Source organism: Protopterus annectens, chromosome 15.part0 (assembly GCF_019279795.1).
Source record: "Protopterus annectens isolate FY-2018-M chromosome 15.part0, PAN1.0, whole genome shotgun sequence".
In the NCBI taxonomy this organism is placed as follows: domain Eukaryota; kingdom Metazoa; phylum Chordata; order Ceratodontiformes; family Protopteridae; genus Protopterus; species Protopterus annectens.
In genome coordinates this window covers 531246683-531253620 of record NC_056749.1, presented here as the reverse complement: position 1 = coordinate 531253620, position 6938 = coordinate 531246683, and positions in this window count along the sequence as shown.

Sequence of the window (6938 nt, the reverse complement as noted above, 5' to 3'; positions counted from 1 at the left end):
ACAAACAACTGGTCAGTTTTTCTGATCTGTTTGGTCCTATCCAAATAATACCTTAATTGACGATGGACATCTAGCCAATGCAATTTTTGTTCAGACCTGTTAGAAAAGTTAGGAAAAAACACAGGGAGGTCAATGTTTTGATTTAGATTTGCATAGAGGCTACTTTAGGTAAAAAGGATGGGTTGGTCCGTAAGGATACCCTATCCTTAAGAAACAAAAGATACAGTGGTCGACTGCTGAGTGCATGAAGCTCTGAGACCCTTCTAGCTGAAGTAATGGCTACCAGAAAGAGAGTCTTCCAGGATAGCAATTTCATTGAACAGGAAGCTGCAGGTTCAAAAGGAGGAAGAATTAAAGATGTGAGAACTAAATTAAGGTCCCAAGAGGGAGGAGGATTTCTTATAGGAGGTCTAAGAAGAAAAACTCCCTTCAAGAAAGCTTTGCAAAGCTTGTGAGACATGATTGCAGAATCTGAGATGCCCACATGAAAGTTAGATATAGCTGCCAATTGAACTTTAAGAGTAGAAGGAGATGAACCTGCATGGAAAAGTTCAGCTAGAAAATCAAGGACTATTCGGATGGGAGCAGTGAAAGGATCTATGTCCCTTCCTTGAGCCCAATAGGTAACGTTTCCACTTACTAAGATAAATCTTCCGAGTGGAAGATTTATGGGAAGCTATCAAAATATCTCGAACAGAGTGAGATATTTGAGGAAGCCTGGCTAAGGTTGGAACTGGAGGAACCAAGCAGTGAGGTTCAGAGAGGGAGGAGCGATGTAACTGACCCGACTGATGGATCAAAAGATCTGGAACTAGGTCCAGATGCCAGGGTTGCTCCAACAGAAATTGATGTAGAAAGGGGAACCAAACCTGTCGAGGCCAGTAAGGAGCAATGAGGATCAATGAGGCCTTCTGAGCGATAGCTTTCTGTATCACTTGAGAGATTAGTGGGAAGGGAGGGAATGCATACAGAAGTCCCTGGGGCCAAACTTGGACTAGAGCGTCTCTGCTGGGCTGGCCTGGTAAGGGGAAGAGGGTGAAATAATCTTTGCACTTGCTGTTTTGGGGAGTAGCAAAGAGGTCGCAGCAAGGCTGACCCCACTTGAGAAAATTCTCCAAGATAGAATCTTTCAGAGACCACTCGTGAGGCATGAGGATAGCTCTGCTCAACTTGTCCGATAAGATTGGACTTCCGGGATGTGCGTTGCTATCAGAAACCGCTGAGAAGAAATTACCCATTGCCACAGTCTGAGTGCTTCTCGACATAGGGGGTAGGACCTGGTTCCGCCTTGTTTGTTGATATACCACACTACAGACATGTTGTCCGTCTGAATTGCTATCGTTCCCAAGGGAAGAGAGTCTTGAAGGGCTTGCAACGCTAGAAGCACTGCTCTCATCTCTAGAACATTTATATGCAAGTGGCGTTCGACTGGTTGCCAAATGCCCTGGACTGTTCTGCCCTGATAATGCCCCCCCACCCGATCAGGGAGGCGTCCGTTGTCAGAGTAGCAACTGGAGGGGGAAGGACAAAGGGTCTTCCTAGGAAGAGCTGGGGGGAAGAAATCCACCAAAGAAGATGATTCTTGCATGCTTGCGTAATTACAATGGTGTGGGACATCGGAAGATGTTGGTATGACCATTGTGTGAAGAGCATCCATTAAAGGATTCTCATGTGAAATCTGGCTAATAGAAGTAGAGGGATAGCCGCCATAATCCCTAGTACTTTTAGAACTAATCTGACTTTGACTCTGTTGCTGTGGAAGAGAAGGGAGACCAGTTTGTGTATGTCTGCTATTCTTTGGTCTGTGAGCCTCACAGACATGTTGACTGTGTCTAGATTTGCGCCTATGAAGGTAATAGCACGACAAGGCGACAAAACAGACTTTTCGCAATTTATTGAGATACCTAACTTTTGAAAAATGCGAAGGTGTAGTCTCTGGCAAGTAGAAGAAGATGCTTGGTAGGAGCTGTGAGGAGCCAGTCGTCTAAGTAAGGAAACACCTGGAATCCTTGGCGTCTCAGGTGAGAAGCTACCACTGCCATGCATTTGGTAAACACCGGGGCAGTGGTGAGTCCAAAGGGCAGGGCTCTGAATTGAAAGTGACTGGTTCCCAGCCTGAAGCGGAGGAATCTCCTGGAGCGTCTGTTCATTTTTATATGATAGTACGCATCCTGGAGGTCTATAGAGCACATCCAGTTTTCCTTTCCCAATAGGGGGGATGGATTGTAGCGTGACCATCCGAAATCTTGGTTTCTTGACAGACTTGTTCAAGATACTGAGATCCAAAATGGGTCTCGAGTCCCTGTTTTCTTTGGAACCAAAAAGAACTTGGAGTAGATTCCGGATCCTTGCTGGTCTGCTGGCACTGGCTGAATGGCTCTTTTTGCAAGCAACTTTGATATTTCCAACGCTGCTTGATCCCTTTGAGCGGGTGGAACATCTGGAAGGGATTTTTTTGATTGATTTGGAATGCGACAGAACGGAATGGAATAGCCTTCGAAATGATGGACTGTACCCACTTGTCTTGAGTTAGGGATCGCCAGGCTTCTGGGTACAGTGATAATCTTCCCCCGACTGCCTCCGAAGGTGGACAGTCGGGCAACACCTCAGGGATGCTGGAAGGGCTTATCGGAAAAGGTTTCTCGATTGCCCTGGTTCTGGACCCCCTGCCTCTAGGGCGTCTACTATTGTTCCCCCTCTGCCTCTAGAGGGAACCGACTCTGTCGTCAGGGCAAAGTCCCTTGAGATTGTTTGGAACCACATCTTTCCACTTTTCTGGCCTTTGGGGTAAGGTCTAGAAGGAGTAGAAAACGGACTCACGGCAGAAAGAGTTTTGCCATCTGTCTCGCACCTTGTCAGGGTTTCTTTCACTTGAGGACCAAAAGGATGATCCATCAAACGGGAATTAGTGAAAGACGCTTTTAAAGGGTCCAAAATTGCATAGCCGCATCCAGGCATGCCGCGTAAGGCCACACCTGTCCCTGCTCTGCTCGCTCCATCAGCCGCATATGAAAGGAGGCATGGAGGAGTTAGCTATAGAGTTTAGGGTAGCCAGCTGAGCGTTCATCTTGTCCTGAAAACCCGCAGCTGTAGGGTCCTTCAACATCTCACTCGCTTCCTTGATCAAGTCTCTTTGAAGACGAGTGAAATGGCAGAGGTAGTTCAGCTTGATAGCAAAGGTCGCTGATGAAAACATCCGCTTCCGTACCTGTCCATAGACCTAGATTCCTTGTTAGGAGGATGGACAGGCACCGAAGGATCAGCTAGCTCCTTCTTAGTGGCGGCAGCTACCACCATAGCATCCACAGAAACTCCTTAGTGAGAAATTGTTTATCTGCTGGTGCTGTGATAAACTTTGAAGGTCTCCGGGTGGGGTCCACAGAGTCAGGAGCCATCCAAGCCTTTTTAGCTACCACCTGCATGGGGGTCAAAGGGGGACACCCAGGAGGTGGAAGGGCGAGAGCCAACGCCTCAAGATACACAGATTCATCCTCCGAAGGGTTAAGGGCTGGCCAATTTCCTCTGTTTCAGGATCTCTAGAATGTCTGCAAAGGAGACATCTTCAGAAGGGAACGGGGAACCCTCGAATCCTCTAAATCTGTGTCAGAGGTGACAGACTCAGGTGAGTCTATGTGCTTCCTCTTGCACTTTCTCTTCCTAGGGGCTCCCCTGCCAATTCAGGAGAGGCCTCGGAAGAGGATGAGATCCCCACAGGGGATTCTTGAGGAGCTGGCTCTCTGCGGTCTGGGATGAGGGAGTGAGCAGACATAACCTGAGGCACCGAAGAGGGAGGGATGGCGGAACCAACTGTGGAGTTGAACCGGGTTCCAACACACTCCGTATGACCTCGAAGGCAACCCTGTCAGGCAGAGCCAAAGGTCCCCGCTCCGAAAAGCTGAGAACCTCCTCGGCACCGACAGCGATGGCTCCGAGGCCGATGTCGGAGCTGAACTCACCAAAGCGCCGAGAGGAGAGGTCGGACAAGGGTCCGATGCCACTCACCCACTCGGAGCCGACGAGGGAAGTCCGGCGCCGAGATTCTTCCAAGGAAGAAATCGGAGCCGAGCGGCGGACAATTGTATCGGTTCGGCTACCACAGTCTCGGTTCAGCGCCCCAGCTCAAAGGAGTCGGAGGAGGAACATTTTGAGGATAGGGTTAAGCATCGACTGATGAGTCGGGCTCTGAAGCATTTGGGCCAGTGCCTTGGACTTAAGAAGTCGACTCACTACCCTCTGAAGGTCATGATCCGAAAGCCTCGATGATCTAGAGGAGTTAGATCTATGGCTCCATTCAGACAGCAAGGGAGATGCTGGAGCCGAATGAACGGAGCCAAGGGACGGTGACCTGGACCTCTTTCTAGATGTCGGTTCCGATGGTCTGATCGGAGCCGACCCAGAATTTCAATGCCTCGGCTCCAGCCGGCCAAGGGAACCACAGAAGTTGCAGTTCGAGTCTCATCGGCTCCAGCCGAGCTGATGTAGTAGTAGCCTTAGGCCTCGACTCAGAAGCTGGAGTCGAGACCTAGGAGCCTAGAGGTTTACCCGACCGAGTAGCAGTAGGGGAACCCTCAGGCTTAAGCAAGCCTCTTAAGATGAGCTTGTTTTTTCTTTCCTGCAGGACTCTAGGGCTGAAGCCATGGCACACAGCACAAGAGTCCTGCAGGTGTAAAGGTCCCAGGCAGTACACACAAGAAGTGTGACCGTCTGTCAGAGACATTTTCTGACAGCACGAGTCACACTTCTTGAAGCCTGAGACCTTTGAATCCTTAGACATTTTTAAGGAAAAAAGTGTAACCACCACACAACACAAACACACCGATTACACTGTCCACAAAGGTTAACTAAAATTAAACTACTAAAAATAGTTTTTTTTTTTTTTTTTTTTTTAAATCCCTACAAACACATACATTCCACTAATAAGGGGATGGAAGGGCCCGAAGGCCTGAGGGAAGAACTAATAAGTTCTTGAGGAAAAAAGGGTGGATAAACAGGTAGGAAAGGGTCAAAATCCACTCAATTAAGGGAATTAACTATAAAAAACTAAATTAAAGGGGTTTAAATTAACTATAGACTAATCTATATGAACTGACCTGAAGCCGGTAGAAACAACACACCTTGATCGCTGTAGCGGCAAACGAGATCTGAGGTAATACCGCCTAGCATTGTGGGATATAAGCGGAGCCTCGAGCCGGTGGAACCAACTCTCGAGCTTTTAGAGTGGCCGTCTGAGATCGGCTCCGAACCCATCCAGCAAGAATGAAGGCGAGATAGACAACTTAACATTAAATATTTACTAATAATTAAGGTATAATTATGAAGCAACACATCTACTGTGTAGAGTAAGCCCAATACACGAGCACAGCGTTTAAAACTACTAACTATTCATAATTATTGATTACTACATTCACGCTTTATTACATAGCCTGTACTAAGTGCAGTTATATTCGGTAACACTGATATTTCCTAATACTAAACATGATTTTGTACTGCAGGCCAATATTGATACATAATGTATGATATATCATCTACGTCATAGGTACGAACATTGGCATTACTTCATTGGCTGTTAGTGGTAGCACATACTTTTTATTGGTTATAGGTACGCCAATGGCATCAACTCCCAAACAACGATGTCCAATGCCGCTCGATATGAAGACATACTGTCATTAAGAAAGTTACACGTTAGAGACATGTAGTTTAACTCTCAAGTTCTTATAACCTTACCTAAATTATATATTACATTATAAAAATTTTGAGCATTAATTAAATGTGTATTAATAAATCAAACTTAAATAGGAAGCTATGTGTTCTTATCGGGCACACTGATTGTAGTGAGCTTGATATGAGCATATCACCACATACTAGTAAGTAAAAAATTTTTTTTTTTTATTTTTTATTTTTTTTTTTAACTCAAAGTGCCTCTATATTTCATAATAGTCACACACAAACATTAAAGACAATTTAACAATAAATGTAATAATACTAATAACAATAAATCCCGAGCTCTAAAGTTTTATTTACACGCATGAATATTGGTAAAAGGAATTAGTATTGGTAATTAGAGCTGTACCGAATATTCGATTTGTATTTGTTTCAGTTCCGAATAGCAGGCCAGATAGTCTATTCACATTTGGCCAAATAGTGGCACTTAGACTGAATATGAATAGTGGTAATGTGTCCGCCTATCTCCATATATACAGTCCTGTATAACAGTAAGCTCACTGGCGCTAAAGTACAGTTTTGTACCTACCATAAATGTAGATGTTCGAGTGCTAATACAGCTGCAGTCATAACAGATGGGTTCTCCTGCCGACATGCGGGTCCTCGGTCGGCCGAATTCCAAAGTCTAGGTCCGGCGTCGGTTGTCGTCGCTTCTTCCCTGACGTCAGTGCGACAGGGGTATAAAAGAACCAGCCGACGCCATTTTCTTCAGTTTTTCTTGCCCCAGATGTCAGGTGCCCCCAGAAGGAAGGCAATATATAAATTTGTGTAATAAGGCAATGCAGTATAATCAAAATACAGTAGTTGCAAGCAAATACACCATAAATGAATACCCCAATCAGGTTGTATGAGGAGGTGTTAGCCAATAGGCCTGTCCCAAGAGGGGAAGGAGGGAGGGAAACTTGGATTGCAGCTGTATTAGCACTCGAACATCTACATTTATGGTAGGTACAAAACTGTACTATGTTCATCGTGCATACAGCTGCAGTCATAACAGATGGGTAGAATCCCAAAGCTAAGAAAGGGGTGGTAGGCACTAGGTGGAACTAGGAGGAGCCAGGATGCCCTGCAAGACTGCAGTGGCAAAGCCTGCTCTAGTTTTGGAGTATAATGGTAGGTGGTAGTGCTTGGAGAAGGTATGCACAGAACTCAAGTGGCTGCTTCCAAGATATCTTTGGTAGGAACTCCTCTGAGGAAAGCTGCAGAGGTAGCTGTGG